The sequence below is a fragment of the Hyperolius riggenbachi genome, chromosome 8, assembly GCF_040937935.1.
Source record: "Hyperolius riggenbachi isolate aHypRig1 chromosome 8, aHypRig1.pri, whole genome shotgun sequence".
Lineage (NCBI taxonomy): Eukaryota > Metazoa > Chordata > Amphibia > Anura > Hyperoliidae > Hyperolius > Hyperolius riggenbachi.
Genome location: NC_090653.1, coordinates 121,563,102 through 121,581,829, shown reverse-complemented (window position 1 = coordinate 121,581,829; position 18,728 = coordinate 121,563,102). Strand labels below are relative to the sequence as shown.

Sequence of the window (18,728 nt, the reverse complement as noted above, 5' to 3'; positions counted from 1 at the left end):
GTATTTTTACACATACCCATGCTGGGTGGGAGAAATTTCTATGTAAATGGACAATTGTGTGTAAAAAAATCAAACAATTGTCATTTACAGAGATATTTCTCCCACTTAGCATGGGTATGTGTAAAAATACACCCCAAAACGCATTATACTACTTCTCCTGAGTACAGCGGTACCACATGTGTGGCACTTTTTTACACCCTAAGTACGCTAAGGGGCCCAAAGTCCAATGAGTACCTTTAGGATTTCACAGGTCATTTTGCGACATTTGGTTTCAAGACTACTCCTCACGGTTTAGGGCCCCTAAAATGCCAGGGCAGTATAGGAACCCCACAAATGACCCCATTCTAGAAAGAAGACACCCAAAGGTATTCCGTACGGAGTATGGTGAGTTCATAGAAGATTTTATTTTTTGTCACAAGTTAGCGGAAAATGACACTTTGTGAAAAAAAACTATTAAAATCAATTTCCGCTAACTTGTGACAAAAAAATAAAAACTTCTATGAACTCACCATACTCCTAACGGAATACCTTGGGGTGTCTTCTTTCTAAAATGGGGTCATTAGTGGGGTTCCTATACTGCCCTGGCATTTTAGGGGCCCTAAACCGTGAGGGGTAGTCTTGAAACAAAAATGACCTGTGAAATCCTAAAGGTACTCATTGGACTTTATGCCCCTTAGTGCAGTTAGGGTGCAAAAAAGTGCCACACATGTGGTATCGCCGTACTCGGGAGAAGTAGTACAATGTGTTTTGAGGTGTATTTTTACACATACCCATGCTGGGTGGGAGAAATACCTCTGTAAATGACAATCTTTAGATTTTTTTACACACAATTGTCCATTTACAGAGGTATTTCTCCCACCCAGCATGGGTATGTGTAAAAATACACCTCAAAACACATTGTACTGCTTCTCCCGAGTATGGCGATACCACATGTGTGGCACTTTTTTGCACCCTAACTGCGCTAAAGGGCCCAAAGTCCAATGAGTACCTTTAGGATTTCACAGGTCATTTTGAGAAATTTCGTTTCAAGACTACTCCTCACGGTTTAGGGCCCCTAAAATGCCAGGGCAGTATAGGAACCCCACAAATGACCCCATTTTAGAAAGAAGACACCCCAAGGTATTCCGTTAGGAGTATGGTGAGTTCATAGAAGTTTTTATTTTTTGTCAAAAGTTAGCGGAAATTGATTTTAATTGTGTTTTTTCACAAAGTGTCATTTTCCGCTAACTTGTGACAAAAAATAAAATCTTCTATGAACTCGCCATACTACTAACGGAATACCTTGGGGTGTCTTCTTTCTAAAATGGGGTCATTTGTGGGGTTCCTATACTGCCCTGGCATTTTAGGGGCCCTAAACCGTGAGGAGTAGTCTTGAAACGAAATTTCTCAAAATGACCTGTGAAATCTTAAAGGTACTCATTGGACTTTGGGCCCTTTAGCGCAGTTAGGGTGCAAAAAAGTGCCACACATGTGGTATCGCCGTACTCAGGAGAAGTAGTATAATGTGTTTTGTGGTGTATTTTTACACATACCCATGCTGAGTGGGAGAAATATCTCTGTAAATGGACAATTGTGTGTAAAAAAAATTAACAAATTGTCATTTACAGAGATATTTCTCCCACCCAGCATGGGTATGTGTAAAAATACACCCCAAAACACATTATACTACTTCTCCTGAGTATGGCAATACCACATGTGTGGCACTTTTTTGCAGCCTAACTGCGCTAAGGGGTCCAAAGTCCAATGAGCACCTTTAGGCTTTACAGGGGTGCTTACAATTTAGCACCCCCCAAAATGTCAGGACAGTAAACACACCCCACAAATGATCCCATTTTGGAAAGTAGACCCTTCAAGGTATTCAGAGAGGGGCATGGTGAGTCCGTGGCAGATTTCATTTTTTTTTGTCGCAAGTTAGAAGAAATGGAAACTTTTTTTTTTTTTTTTTTTCTCACAAAGTGTCATTTTCCGCTTACTTGTGACAAAAAATAATATCTTCTATGAACTCACTATGCCTCTCAGTGAATACTTTGGGATGTCTTCTTTCCAAAATGGGGTCATTTGGGGGGTATTTATACTATCCTGGAATTCTAGCCCCTCATGAAACATGACAGGGGGTCAGAAAAGTCAGAGATGCTTGAAAATGGGAAAATTCACTTTTTGCACCATAGTTTGTAAACGCTATAACTTTTACCCAAACCAATAAATATACACTGAATGGGTTTTTTTTTTATCAAAAACATGTTTGTCCACATTTTTCGCGCTGCATGTATACAGAAATTTTACTTTATTTGAAAAATGTCAGCACAGAAAGTTAAAAAAATCATTTTTTTGCCAAAATTCATGTCTTTTTTGATGAATATAATAAAAAGTAAAAATCGCAGGAGCAATCAAATAGCCCCAAAAGAAAGCTGTATTAGTGACAAGAAAAGGAGCCAAAATTCATTTAGGTGGTAGGTTGTATGAGCGAGCAATAAACCGTGAAAGCTGCAGTGGTCTGAATGGAAAAAAAGTGGCCGGTCCTTAACCCTCCTGGCGGTTAATTTTTTTTGCCAAAATGGCAAAAATCCTTTTTTTTTAAATTTTTTTTTTTTGTGTTTCATGTAAAGCTACCAGAGTGGTAGCTACATGAAACACCACTAGAGGGCGCATGTGTCCCTCTAGTGCGATCGTCGCCGGCATCAATAGCAAACAGGGGAACGCGTATATAACGCGCTCCCCTGTTTGGCTTCTCCTGTCGCCATGGCGACGATCGGAATGACGTCATGGACGTCAGCCGACGTCCTGACGTCAGACACCTCCGATCCAGCCCATAGCGCTGCCCGGAACTCATTGGTCCGGGCAGCGCAGGGCTCTGGCGGGGGGGGGGGGGCCCTCTTGCGCCGCTGCGTACGGGCGATCGCCGCAGAGCGGCGGCGATCAAGCTGTACGCGCGGCTAGCAAAGTGCTAGCTGCGCGTACAGCATTTTAAATGGAGCAAATCGCTCCATCAGGGGCTGAGATATCTTCCTGCGCGGCATAGCCCGAGCTCAGCTCGGGCTTACCGCCAGGAAGGTTAAGGGGTAGAAAGCCCTAGGTCCTCAAGTGGTTAAATGATGTCCCTATCACAATTTATGGTGCCGATATTTTATTTAGAAGTAAAGGTGCATTTTTTTCAATTTCCGTCCATCACTATTTATAAGCTTATAATTTAAAATATTATAATAACATACTCTCTTGACATGCATATTTAAAAAGTTCAGACCTTGGGTAACTATTTATGTGGTTTTTGTTTTGTTTTTATTGTATTTTTTTTATTTATTTTTTTAATAAAAAAAAATGTATTTGGGTAAGTTTTGGTGTGGGAGGGAAACAGCTAATTTTACATGTAAAATAATTTAATTGTTTAATAAAAAAAATGTATGTGTGTGCAGTTTACTATTTGGCCACAAGATGGCCACAGTCAAAAAAGTCCTGGATGGGAACAATCTCGCATCCAGGAACTAAAAAGAAGAAGGTGAAGTTTCCTGGGGGCAGAAATACCGCGCTCTCTGAATAGAAAGCATTGATATTTCTCCGGGGGACTTCGATCGGTGAATGGGAATTATATTCCCATTCACTGATCGGGGGCTAGCGGCGGGCGGCAGGAGCTATCGCGCGCACCACGCGGCGGTCCAGATAGGCTGCACTAGTTAAAATGCTCCTGCTGGATACAAGGTCATTTTTCAGCACTTGACAGGCCTAAGGAAGCAGAAGGATTATCCTTGAAGCACACTCTTCAAAGTGCACTAATAGATTGGTTATGTCTATCCACAGTACTATATGACCCTCGGTTGGAAGGTCAGCAGAACCTTAGTTGTAATACCTACTGGCTGCCTCCTACTAGTGTATTTTACAAGTACCGTACACATCTTAGAGGTATAAACTCCACACACCCTTTGTTTTTCCTGCTAGAGAGAATGGTACATACACCTGAGTGTATTTACCATGTATGTACTAGCAATGTACATACATACACTGGCTACCAATAGAATGGAGAATCCTGTTTAAGATTGGCTTATTGGCTTATTGACATTCAAATCCTTGCACAATCTGGGCCTTGGATACCTGATGGACTTGTTGAAACTTCATCAACCCCCCCCCCCACACACACACACACACACTCACACAATCTTAGATCAAATCAAATAACTTGGTCGCTTTCAGAGTCCACCTCAAAACCTTTGGAGACAGATACTTTTGTCATGCTGCCCCTACATTTTGAAACTTCCTGCCACACCCAATCAGGACCTCTCCATCCCTGAAAGTATTTAAGTCCAAACTGAAAAGCCACCTGATTGGTCAGGCATTTATGAAAATGTCAATATTTCCTCTAACACAGTCAAGCCTGTAACCCTCTATTGATCAGAGACACATATATGCGCTTTGAGTCCTATGGGATAAAAGTACTTTACAAATGACACGTGTGTGTGTGTGTACGTGTGTGTACGTATGTGTGTGTGTGTGTGTGTGTGTGTGTACGTGTGTGTACGTGTGTGTACGTGTGTGTACGTGTGTGTACGTGTGTGTACGTGTGTGTACGTGTGTGTACGTGTGTGTACGTGTGTGTACGTGTGTGTACGTGTGTACGTGTGTGTACGTGTGTGTGTACGTGTGTGTGTACGTGTGTGTGTACGTGTGTGTGTGTACGTGTGTGTGTGTACGTGTGTGTGTGTACGTGTGTGTGTGTACGTGTGTGTGTGTGTGTGTGTGTGTACATGTGTACATGTGTGTGTACGTGTGTGTGTACGTGTGTGTACGTGTGTGTACGTGTGTGTACGTGTGTGTACGTGTGTGGTGTGTACGGTGTGTGTGGTGTGTGTGTGTGTGTGTGTGTGTGTGTGTGTGTGTGTGTGGTGTGTGTGGTGTGTGTGTGTGTTTCATTGATAGTTCTGTCCACAGTGTTACTATAAAATAGTCAGAGATCTACTTAAAGCAAAACACACTCGGCTTTGGATGTGAAAGTGATTTGATTGTAATTTTTACCAAGTGTTATACTGAGCAATAAAGTCAAATTATATCAACAAAAATCTCAGGCGGCTTTACACAGAATTATTATAACTTCCATAATAGACATTTACTAGACTGGTTAAACCACTAGCACTGTATAAAACACACCAAAGTACTGCTCTAATGTTTGCTGTCTAAATAACACCACCATCACCTTGTCTATTAAATTGTCTTCAAACCTCCTAATAGCCTCGGCTGTCCTCAGTCTGATGTGTGAGTGGCAGCCATTTTCTGCCGCCGCAGCTTTGTGTTATTGGGATTATTGACAAACGGCTTAGTAACAAAGACTGTTCTAACAATAAGTGCTATTGTAGTTCAAAAACATGTTTGCAGAAAAAGGAATCTAAATGCTAACAGATTTCAGATAAACCACAGGTTTCCTTCGCCAGAGCTAATAATTCATGTCACGCGTTTCATGGATTGCCAAGAGAGGGGAAAAGAAAGTGGACAGGCGATGCTAGTTTTAAGCCCATTGCGCCCTACTGGAAAACAAATAGTAAATCAAGGAGCTCAAGTGTAAAAACGAAAAAAAAAAAGGTTATTCAAAAAGGGCTAAGCGGTTTTGTCAAAAATTTTGATATATAAGAATTCATGTATTTATGGGGCTATTTAAAAAGTGCCTTCCTTCCCTCACTAAGTCTCCTGACAGCCTAATGCCAGGTTGCTAAGTTACGACTGTTTGACATCATCTCCTCCCCAACATGCTCCTCTGTTTGACAAGTCCATATGATTCACTAGGCTTTGCAGCTTGTTACTCTCTTTTCCAGTGACGTCTGTGTTATGATTTTCAATTCACATCATGTAGACCAGTTTTTTTTAGCTCCATCCCCTCCACCAGAATCCGTATGAAAATATTTAAAGTGCTTGTCAGCTACTGAGTGGATTTGTAACCTCGATGAGCAGCTTTACCTTTTTATATTGCCATTACCGGGATCCAAATGAAACATCTCCCTTAATGTCAGTTTCTATTTTACTGGGGGAAATTATGGAGGAGCAAATAAGGGTCGCTACCTGCTAATTGTGTTACGTGAAACAGTCACATCACTTCGAGATGGGGGCCGATTAAATCCATTAGTCGCTTAAACAGCACACAAAAATGGAAATTGCACATGTAATTTCAACTGTCAAGGGCATTTTTTGGCCTCTGATATATATTTATTGAGAGCGGGGTTATTGCAGCAAGCTGATGGGACACCAGGAAGAATGATTCGGATCACATAGTTAATTGAAACGTTAATTGTGAGGCCTCTTTTCCCTGATGATGCAATAACCATTTCACCACTAAAACAGCAGACCACAATTACACACCCATGTGATTCATTTGTTTTGGATGCTGTGCATTTATTCACGTTTAGTTCAAGAGCAGATCTTTTAAACATACTATTCAATGTATCTATAAGAGATCATGATTCGCTCACATATAGGGGTTAGTTTATTACAGGTCCATTATGGCGAAAAATAGTAACATTTAAAATATGTGCATACATATACAAATAAGAAATACATTTTTTCCAAAGTAAAATTAGCCATAAATTACTTTTTTCCTATGTTGCTGTCACTAACAGTAGGTAGTAGAAATCTGACAGAAGTGACAGGTTTTGGACTACTCCATCTCTTCACGGGGGATTCTCATGGATTTATTTATTTTCTAAAGCACTTAGTGAATGGCAGTTGCTCTGTCAAACTGCCAAAAAACTGTGTAGCGAGCAGGAAAGCTGGCCAGCATCATTATTTAAATACTTTTTAAGGAATATCTTTATAAAGAATAAAAGCCTGGTTGAGAATCCCCTATAAAGAGATGGACTAGTCCAAAACCTGTTGCTTCTGTCAGATTTCTACTACCTACTGTTAGTGACAGCAACATAGGAGAAAAGTAATTTATGGCTCATTTTTCACTGGAAAAAAAACCGTACATCTTATTTGTCTACTGCACATATTACATTTTTCAATTTTTCGCCATAGTGCCCCTTTAAAGGACACCTGACCTGAGAGGTATATGGAGGCTGCCATATTAATTTCATTTTAAGCAATACCAGTTGCCTGGCAGTCCTGCTGATCTTCTGCCTCTAATTACTTTTAGCCATAGACCCTGAACAAGCATGCAGCAGATCAGGTGTTTCTGACAGATTAGCACATGCTTGTTTCTGGTGTTATTCAGACGCAATAGATTATTAGGGCTGCCAGGCATCTGGTATTGTTTAAAAGGAAATAAATGAGGCAGCCTCCATATCCTTTTCGCTTCAGGTTCCCTTTAAGGTTTTCCTGAGCTGAAGAACCAAAGAGAAATTCCAAACAATAGATTTTTTTATGTATTATTATGCTGTTATGTAAAAAAGTAAATTGCCAAGATCAGTAGGGCAAAGGGTGAGATCGATGCAGTAAAATGTGATTATTGAAATCCTATTATTGGCTTTAAAGGGAAGGTCCAAGCAAAAAAAAAAAATGAGTTTCACTTACCTAGGGCTTCTACCAGCCCCATGTAGCCATCCTGTGCCCTCGTAGTCACTCACTGCTGCTCCAGTCCCCCGCTAGCAGCTTCCTGACCTCGGAGGTCAGGGCCAAATTGCGTACATTTTTACACATTCCCGCTAGTGCAGGAACATTAACACATACATTTTTACGCTTTAGTGGTGCAACGCGTAAATTTTTGTTCCTGCACTAGCTGGAATGCGTAAAAATGTATGCAATGTGGCCCTGACCTCCGAGGTCAGAAAGCTGCAAGCGGGGGACTAGAGCAGCAGTGAGTGACTACGAGGGCACAGGATGGCTACATGGGGCTGGTAGAAGCCCTAGGTAAGTGAAACTCATTTTTTTTTTTTGCTTGGACCTTCCCTTTAAAGCAGGTTTTTCAGAACATAACCCTATCACTTGGCTACTCCAGGAGTAAATAACTCCAAAATAAATAACTCCTGCTGATAATACTTAATATTGATACTTGCTGTATTATTTTGTCCCCCATGTTTGTTTCTGCCACCAAATATGTTGGTGCTTTATAAATCAATAATAATATAATTAAACAATGATGCCCCTAATGACAAACCAGAGTGTGTCACTGAGTGAAGGCCCATCCCCCTACAACCACAGACAAATATTTACATATACATACATAGCTATATTCTTCAATTATAATGTATGCACAGTTGGTAAAAAAAATAGCAAAAAAAAAAAAAAAATAATGATGTAGGATGTATTGATAATACACAATCGTTGGTAGTGCCTAAAGCACATTTCGTGAACCAATCTAAGATGCTTCCACAGAGGTTCAAATATATGATTAATCAGTGGAATCCACTGCAAAAGGAAGGCTTGTATTACTATTATAATACTAATATTAAAATACTGCGTAATACCACTATTAAGTTCCTATCAAGCTGTGGAATTTCATATTACTGGGTTTGACAGCATTTCACAGTTAACCATCCATTCCAGAAATAGTGTTATTGAGTTGTTTTTGCTTTACTGGACTTGTTGGGACTGGGAGGAGGTAGCTTAGTTTGGGCTGCAGAATTATTGTGATACATGGTTTGAATTCCAACCAGAGACCTTTATTTTTCATTGAGAAAAAGAAGGTCCCCGAAAAGAAGGTCCAGTACACTAGCACAATTTTTGTTTCCTATTCACTTTACTATTTTTGAAAGGTATAGACAGGGCTGGGCCGAGGCAGAGGCGAGAGAGGCTCCAGCCTTGGGGCGCAGTGTTGGAGGAGTGCACAACTCACTCAGCTTTAATTTTCCTATTGTGTTTGAAGCAGAGAGAAATAAGTAAAGGGGATACACGGCAGTAACTGCAAGCCAGATTATAATTATTATGTATTAGATTTATATAGCGCCAACACATTACGCAACGCTGTACAATAAATAGGATTACAGACAATAACAGATAACTAGAGATTAAGGTGTTGGGGGCCCTGGAGCACCTCTTAGTCTAATAGCAATCAGTGTGTGACGGCTGGGATGGGAAGGATGGAGGGGCGCACTTTGGTGTCTCAGCCTTGGGTGCTGGAGGACCTTGTCCCGGCTCTGGGTATAGGGTCAAACTTTTTATGTTTTTCACACAGCCCCTTTTGACTCTGCTATAATACCATTTGTTGACCAGTGAAGCATGCTGTCTTAACGTGCTCCAAGTACACGAGTTCTGGTCATCTCTGATAAGAGGAGGCAATGAAAAATGTGTTCAGCTGAAAATTGTTTTGAAGTTCTGTGGCTACTTTTTAGCGCATAATTCAACAGCAGAATGCTTTGTCACGGGAAGCACACTTATATTAAACAGAAAAGATGTACTTTAAATTCCACTATTCTAAAATAAGCACATGACAGATGAAGCATTTTGATTTGATTACACAGTTGTGGAGTCTTACTGTAATAGATGTGATGGACAGCAAGATAAGCAAGTCTGTACAAGTTGTGTTGTCTCCGACTCACATAAAGTGATATTCTCTATTTAGGAAGATCAGCTGAGTCACAGAATTTTATTGAAATTGGAACTCTAGTGAGAGTAAAACTGCCATTTTGCTTGATATGTCTTCAAATAATCAATTTTTTTTCACTTTTCCTGAACTTGAGTGAATATTTCAAGTGAAAACAGGCAGCACCAATGGTACTATTCTGACACATTTCAAAGCTCTTCTATGCAATTGGATATGCTATTTGACGCATGTTGCTAGACACACCTTAGTGTAGGCAGATTTTCTCCTTGTCTACTTCAAGCAACTATTGGAATGCAACTATTACATTTTCTAGGTTTGTGAATAGTTAATTGTTCAGATACTTAATTGTTCAGATCCTTTTGAAGGGAAACGGAAGTGAGAGGTACATGGAGGCTGACATGGAGGCTGCCATACTTATTTCCTTTTAAAGCCGACCTGAACTCATCCTTTCTGCTCTAACAGATACAGCTCCTACAAATCCTGCAATAAATCTGCATTGTGTCTACTTCCTGCTTTCATGGAAGCAGATATAGGGTTAACATTCTGTATTTACAAATTAGCAGCTTTGCGATGGCAGAGGAGATACCTGAGCTGAGACAGCTGAAGAGATCAAATAAGGGTGGCCACTAACAGTACAATTTGCTGAACGATCGTTTATGAATGATTCAGAAATGCTTGTTTGGGACCACTTATGGACAAAAATCTCCTAACCAATTTGATCAGCTTAAAGGAGTACTATCGATACCCAAGTGTTCTAAAATGACAATGTACAAATAATGTCTAAATAGCTGTGTAAACATTTTCTTACTTTTCATGTTAAATATCAGAGGCAAAAGCTGTAATTTATTGAGGGTAGGATTTAGCTATATTGGGACAAATCAATTGCAGAAGGGGTGTCTGCTTCAATGCACAGTCAGAGTCAGGGCCGGGCCGAGGCAGAGGTTGGAGAGGCTCCAGCCTCAGGGCGCAGTGTAGGAGAGGGCGCACAATTCATTCAGTTGTCATTCCCAATTGTGTTTGAAGCAGAAATAAATAGGAAAAGGGGATACATGGCAGTGACTGCAAGTCAGATAACTAGAGATTAAGGTATTGGGGAGGTTGGGGCCCTGGGGCGCCTCTTAGTCTAGTAGCAATCAGTGTGTGACGGCTGGGGCGGAGGGATGGGGGGGGGCGCACTTTGGTGTCTCAGCCTTGGGTGCTGACGGACCTTGTCCCAGCTCTGGTCAGAGTTGCATATCAGACTACAGAAAGCGAATATCAAACATATCAAACTCTGAAAGCAAAAACAATAGGAAAAACCTCAGTCCATCAAACGAAGTTGCGATCACAATCCTGCCCTCCCAACAGGAGCCTAGGATTTCCCTAAAAAAGAGCAGGAAATAGTGCAATACTGCCTTTTAAAAACACCACGTGCTTCACTCCAACAGTTTGTGCAAGTAGAGGCCTTCACCCAGGACCATAGAAAAGTAAGGGGGATCTTTATGCCCCCTATGTGAGTCTCACTCACCAGATTGTTTCTTGAGTGTTATGCATACAAGCCCTCCTTCCTGGGCAACAACAGCAGCCGTAACCACCTTCAAACACAAAGCGGAACTCGCATAGTGTAAAAAACTTTAAGATTTATTGCTAAAATCCTTAAAAGATCTGCGTACCAGATTGATGATCATACAGGCGTTTTCTATGTGTGCCAGCACCGCCGCGGTCGGATCTCCGCTGCACGCCACAGTCCCCGCTCTGATCAATTCCCCCTTCCGTCCTGCGTGACTCCTAGCTCCGCGCAGTCACGCAGGACGGAAGGGGGAATTGATCAGAGCGGGGACTGTGGCGTGCAGCGGAGATCCGACCGCGGCGGTGCTGGCACACATAGAAAACGCCTGTATGATCATCAATCTGGTATGCAGATCTTTTAAGGATTTTAGCAATAAATCTTAAAGTTTTTTTACACTATGCGAGTTCCGCTTTGTGTTTGAAGGTGGTTACGGCTGCTGTTGTTGCCCAGGAAGGAGGGCTTGTATGCATAACACTTAAGAAACAATCTGGTGAGTGAGACTCACATAGGGGGCATAAAGATCCCCCTTACTTTTCTATGGTCCTGGGTGAAGGCCTCTACTTGCACAAACTGTTGGAGTGAAGCACGTGGTGTTTTTAAAAGGCAGTATTGCACTATTTCCTGCTCTTTTTTAGGGAAATCCTAGGCTCCTGTTGGGAGGGCAGGATTGTGATCGCAACTTCGTTTGATGGACTGAAATTTACTGGAGAGTGTGTGTACTCTGTTGAAGTCTGCGGATCCCCAACACAAAATTGGTGACACTGGTGCTAATTCTTATATTGTTTATATTGCTGTGGAGCGCTGTCCTTTTCTCCTCTGCTGGGAGTGACTTTTGGTTTTAATAGGAAAAACCTGTTAGAATTAGTTACATTTCCTCTGCTCTCTTCAGACACTTCAGTCAGAAACAGAGCTCCCAACAGCTGCAGCTCCTGTGTCCTGTTTCTCCCTGTCACACATAGAGCTACACATAGAGTTAACTGATCAAGTGTGAGGGGAATTTCCCCTCTCCACATGGCTCAGTCAGCCGTCAGTTTTGGCATCAGTAAACTTTGAATGTATTTTGCTAACAGTAAACAACGAAGTTGCTACTAAAATATATACACCAGTACTTAGCAGCACTTTCCAAACAATTCCTGTGTCAATTGAAAAAAATATGTGAATTGATAGTATTCCTTTAATGAAATTGATCCGATTTTCGGATCAATCTATCAAGCTGATCGGATTGGTTAGGAGATTTTTGTCCAAAAGTGGTCCCAAACGATCATTTCCAATCGTTCATGCGAAAAATTGTTTGTTAACGATCGTTCAGGAAATTGTATAATTAGTGGCCACCTTTACAGTGGTGATTAGTCCTAGATGAGGGGTAATTAGACCGGCTATATTTTCTAAGTACATGCAGGGTGCATTTCTTTAGGTTTTCCTTCTGTCCTGTGCAAGAGTTTAGGTCAACGTGAAACAATACCAGTTGCCTGGTAGTCCTGCTATTCTCTTTGGCTGCAGTAGCGTCTAATTCCCACACATAAAACACACTTACACGCATACGCCTGTGTCAAGATAAAAAGAATAGTTAAAAGATGTGAAAAATGGGCAACTGTTTTTACTGTTTGCTTTCCTAAATTACCAAAAGCTTTGTGATAGCTCATATTGTCTATAAATGGCGCTGCCAAAGAGTGTATACATTTTAAAATGTGTTCTATATAAAAGTAAGGTTTGTACAAAAGTGGTCAAAAAGAGCATTAAAATGTAATGGAAAATTTATATCTGTAGAGAACCTATGGTTCCCATGTATTAGACTTTTTGTAATGCTGTTTTGGGCTTACAAGTGTTGGGAATTTAGCTGTCTGATTCCTTTGATACCTAGAGGTCACTGTTGGGAGACAGAAGACAGACAGTATATTCAGAAAAACAGAGAGACCATCTCCAGTGTTCCAGTGAAAACCTTGAGTGACTGGAGGAAATGTTAAGCATTTTGTTTGTGAAAAGAATGTTAATGCTAGTTACTGAAAGTTACCGTACTTAACACTAAATTCATCTAAGGCCCTTACATACTGGGTTTCCAAGTTACTAAGATTCAAGTTACATAAGCGATCCAGTGAATCCGGACAGGATTTATTAAAAATTGACTGTTAAAACAGGTGAAAATATTTTGCAACCCTTGCCTTTGATTTATCAGAACATCCTGTTAAAGGACTGCTACAATCTTATCAACATAGCGGGATGGGATGTTGCAGTCACAAGTACACATCTGCATGCAGAGATTATGGCATTAAATGCAACTTATTCTAGACTCATTAACCACCTGAGCGGTCTGGACGAGCTCAGCTCGTCCAACACCGCCGGAGGCTGCCGCTCAGGCCCTGCTGGGCCGATTTCAATGAAATAAAAAGCAGCACACGCAGCCGTCACTTTGCCAGCCGTGTGTGCTGCCTGATCGCCGCTGCAGCGCGGCGATCCGCCGCGTGCAGCGGCGAAAGAGGGTCCCCCCAGCCGCCCGAGCCCAGCGTAGCAGGAACAAACAGTTCCGGCCAGCGCTAAGGGCTGGATCGGAGGCGGCTGACGTCCATGACGTCACTCCGCTCGTCGCCATGGCGACGAGGTAAGCGAAACACGGAAGGCCGCTCATTGCGGCCTTCCGTGTTACTTCTGGCCGCCGGAGGCGATCGGAAGAATGCCTCCGGAGCGCCCTCTAGTGGGCTTTCATGCAGCCAACTTTCAGTTGGCTGCATGGAATAGTTTTTTTTTTATTTAAAAAAAAACCCTCCCGCAGCCGTCCTGGCGATTTAATCAGAACGCCAGGGTGGTTAAAGGACAACTGAAGTGAGAAGAATATAGCGTTGCTACAGGGATGGGCTTGCTATATAGTTGCCTACAGGGATGGGCTTGCTATATAGTTGCCTATAGGGATGGGCTCATGAGTAAGTAGCCACTCTAATTCATGATTAAAATGAGGCTTAATTGTCTCACGTGTGTGCATGGGAGAAAGGGTTAATTACCCCAAATTCTGCTGACTTCTATGTATCACGTCTCAGACGCGTTCAATGGGATGCGTTCCATGACTCACTACCGCGTACTTTCTCCTTCTGGCTTGAAGGAGGAGGTGCGCGGTAGTGAGTCGTGGAGCGCGTCCCATTGGACGTGTTCGAGACGTGTGATACATAGAAGCCGGCGGACTTTTGGGTAATTAACCCCGTCTCCCATGCACACACCTGAGGCAATTAAGCATCATTTTAATCAAGAATTCGAGTAGCTACCTACTCGTGAGCCCATCCCTGGTTGACTAGCAGCCCTGCTGATCTATTTGGCTGCAAAAGCATCTGAATAACACCAGAAGCAAGCATGCAGCAAATCTTGTCAGATCTAACAATAATGTAAGAAACACCTGATCTGCCTATGTTTGCTCAGGGTCTATGGCTAAAAGTAATAAAGGCATTGGTATTGTTTAAAAGGAAATAAATATGGCTGCCTCCATATTCTTCTCACTACAGCTGTCCTTATAAAAAACACCCTTCATTCTACAGGTGAAAGCAAATGACCAACATTAAGCCATTAAGCTATTCTGGGGAGGATCCAAATGTGAGCTGCCCGTAATAACAGACAATACTTTAAGTGATTCAGAAAATATTGGATGAATGCTTAAACTAAACCTGTGTTCAAATCATGTGATGTAAATAAAACCTGTGAAAGCATTATAAAGGCTGCCGTCTTATGACACATCCATGTCTGATCTAACCATGATTTTTTTCTTTTCTTTAAAATTCCCACTGTTTTAAATTGTGCCCACCCCACACTTCCTCACTAAGCTGCTCCCATTGGTCAACTGTCACCATCTCTGGTCAAGTGATATTAGTGACAGAATTAGAAAGCACTTGTCTTGCCATAGCTCCTTCAGTCAGCTCACATTGGGCGGAGGTTTCAGGCCATCTTTGCCAGGACCACAAGGCAGAGAAACACCTTCTTCACCTCTGCCATAAGACTTCTGAACACAGCCCATGCGCGCCTCCACCCCCAATTTCTCTCTTAGACCGTAGCTGTCTGTTGACTGTTCTGATACTGTTGATATTGCACTGTTTAAGGTTTACGTCTTGCTATGGATTTTTTTTCTACTATTAAATCATCTGTAACAAGTTGATTTTTGTATTACACCCACTGTGTCCTACTGTTGTCAAATCCAATTCAGGATATGACCCAGTCCTGCTTGGCAAATAAAACCAACTCTGATTCAACTAAGGGAAAACCGGGCAAATACTTCAGGGGAACATAACAGACAGAAACAGACGTGAAGACAGAATCAGGCACACTGGCCCATAGAAAGAAAATCTTCAGCAAATCTGTCTTTAGTCTGCTGCTAATTCCATAAAAATGTAGGGAAGCACAAATATGAGGACCTGGAAGTGCGAAATTCGCAACATGCATGTTTTACCAACATCGGGGCATTTTGTTTTAAACTATTATCGTTCGACTCTGTCCGTAATCCTTTCCCGATGACCATCATCTAACGTGTGTACGGAGCTTTGTTTTCAACACTCGCCTTGCTTGCAATAAAAAAACTACATCTTCCTCTTCCTTTATTCAACTATTATAAAGACAGTGATAAAGGTGTGGGAAGGGTTAAATGCTTTTACTACACACTGAGCAGGTACAGGAAGATAAAACTGCTCAGATGTAGTGCTGCAGTTCTGGTGTAGAAGGGAAGATTTGGTTTGAATAAAGTCACTGTAAACACAAAGAAACACTGGTGCCCACTCCCAGCTCATTCTCCTGTGATTGATGATTGGCAAGAGAAGTTTGTACAGATGTCTCTCTAATGAGATTGCACTGTCATCTGCACAAGATATGGCGCTATAAAAGCCAACAACTAGGTTGTTTAGGTAGTTAAGTATTTTACAGCAAAAAGTACAGGAATGCAACAAGACATTGCACATTGCTAATTGATGCAAATTTACTGTGATAGGCATTAAAGAGAACCCGAGGTGTGTTTAAAGAATGTTATCTGCATACAGAGGCTGGATCTGCCTATACAGCCCAGCCTCTGTTGCTATCCCAAACCCCACTAAGGTCCCCCTGCACTCTGCAATCCCTCATAAATCACAGCTGTGCTGTGAGGCTGTGTTTACATCTTTAGTGTCAGTCTCAGCTGCTCCCCCGCTTCCTGCATAGCTCCGGTCCCTGCCCCTGTCCTTCCCTCCAATCAGCAGGGAGGGAAGGGATGCAGGCGGGGACTGGAGTTCTGCAGGAGGCGGGGAGAGCAGCAGACTGACACTATAGATATAAACACAGCCAGCTCTGACAAGCGGTTTGTCAGCAGCGTGGCTGTGATTTATGAAGGATTGCAGAGTGCAGGGGGACCTTAGGGGGGTTTGGGATAGCAACAGAGGCTTGGCTGTATAGGCAGATCCAGCCTCTGTATGCAGATAATATTCTTCAAACCCACCTCGGGTTCTCTTTAAATGAATGGGAGTCCCAACTAGGGCTTAAACCATTCAGTGTGTTTTTAAGTTATGAATACAAAGCCAAAGCACATAAAAGAAAGCCACTGGGAAAACATATACAGTAGGTTTAATGCAGGTAGAGTCACTAGTATATCTAATAACTTGCACCCTACATAACTGTATACCCATGAGTATTTAAAGGGAATTTTAAGTGAGAGGGATATGGAGGCTGGCATATTTACTTCCTTTTTAACAATACCAGTTGACTGGCTGCCCTGCCAATGCACTGCCTCTATTACTTTTAGCCACAGACCATAAACAAGCATACAGATCAGACATTTCTGATGAAAATCGGACAGGATTAGTCCCCTGCTTGTTTTAGGTGTGTGATTCAGACACGACTGCCAGGCAACTGGTATTGTTTAAAAGAAAATAAATATGGCAGCCTCCATATCCCTCTAATTTCAGGTTCCCTTTAAGGATCTCATTAGTGGAAGTAGTAGAGTATTGTAAGCATCAGTAAAAGCAGGAATTTTCAAATCAGGATGATACCATGTACTGGTATAGCCAATAATTAGTGGAAGAAACCCATTTCCAAATTTAGTGTTATTTTATATAGGATTCCTAGGAACTGTGGCTATCCATTTTTAGGAGACCCATTGTGCAATCTCAAGGAAGACCCAAGGCCTTTCTGCAGCTGCTGTGCTTCATTAAGACACACAGATGTATTTAGAGATTTTCTATAAAAGGCTGCCTGCTGGTAAAATCTGATATTCCAGCATAAAATACAATGGATCTCAGTGGGAACCATTGTATATTCCTAGCAAGAGTCCAGCCTGCTGAGTATTGTAAGCAACAAAGACCGGGATCCGACTGTTGCTAAAGGGAATAAATATTTGTGGTAGCATATCTGTCTTACGCTTTTCGTAAACTACAAAATTATTACATTTTAATTCAGGAAAAAACAAACAATTTCACAATTACAAGTTAGTGGGGTTCTGTTTTTTGTTGTTGTTGTTGCTCCAGATCCACCTCTACCTGACAAGTGTGAGCGGAAGATAATGGTACTTTGCTGCAGCAGTGGAAATACCTTTAACATTACAAGATTATACACACCAGGCTTGGCGAGTGATATCCAGGACCTATTATTCTTTGTGGAGCCATCTTATCTTTATTACACTGAAGCAAAATGTACCATTTCCCATACTTAAGAAGCTCTGCAGTGAAAAAAAAAACAAAAAACACCCAGCCAGAGATTCCTTATTCCCTAGGCATAGATAGTGGAGGGTTGAAGTGACAGTGGTAGTAGAATATCAGTAAACTCATGGCTATTCTCCTAAAGTGGATAATAGTATATCAGTAAAATTAATGATATTCTGTTACCGCTCTTTCACACTCATGCTTACTTGCGGCACTTTTAAATGTAAGCAAATGGGAGCATATTCTTGCTTGCTGGTTATTTAAAACGCATTTTATATATGATGTGAAAATATCACCATAGGAGAAAAAGAAAAACAAAAGTTTGCTTTCTTAAAACAGAAAGAATTTGCGATAATTCAGGTTGGAGTGAGCTTGAGATGTCTCCCGGGGCGTCACTGCTGAATATATGCAAATTAACCATTGTACCCTTAGAAGCTAAACACACCTCCAGAACCGCTGGAATGCAATGATGTGTCAGCTTGTTAATTTGTACAGAGCCATAATAATCCAACATGCATACAGACTGTTTCGGATTGTTTGATCCTCATCAGTGCATGGCATGGATTAATTTGGCTCTATGCAGTAGGGCTTGTAACACCGAGAGGTACAGTCTAACCAGCAAGCTCATGGTCACCATGAGCTTGCTGGTTAGTCTGTACCTCTAAGAAAGAAAGAGATTTGGATCAGGTCACAAACTCACTGCACTCAGAGCCTGATACTGCATGCATACACCAGCTTTATGCGGAGTCATAACAATGCAAAGCAAACAAAGATTTGATTGTAACTCCACCCATAATGATTGATTTCTTTTAATGGTTTCCTAAAGAAAGTTCAACTTGTGAAGTCTAGATTTTATTCAGAAGATAGCATAGTTCTCAAAGGAAAAAATAAGTATAAATATATATAAAAAAGCCTTCTGTTTTCAACCAGAATTTAAGGTCAGAAACCTTGAAGTGGTAAACAGAAATACAGAGATAGAAACAATTATTTAAGTTGAAGTCAGTTTCTACTGACATCTTGAATTCTGAGATGTATTACTTCGGATATTTCACAGCATTTCGGTACTACTAAAACCAGCTACAAACTGTAAAAATGAAAT

The 18,728-nt window shown here is 41.5% G+C and overlaps 1 protein-coding gene across 4 annotated transcripts in view; it reads right to left on the bottom strand.

Annotated features, from left to right (window-relative positions):
- The window catches only part of AFF2 (ALF transcription elongation factor 2), a 724,912-nt gene that overhangs the window by 313,716 nt on the left and 392,468 nt on the right, over positions 1-18,728 (bottom strand). The gene's annotated exons all lie outside the window — the stretch shown is intronic.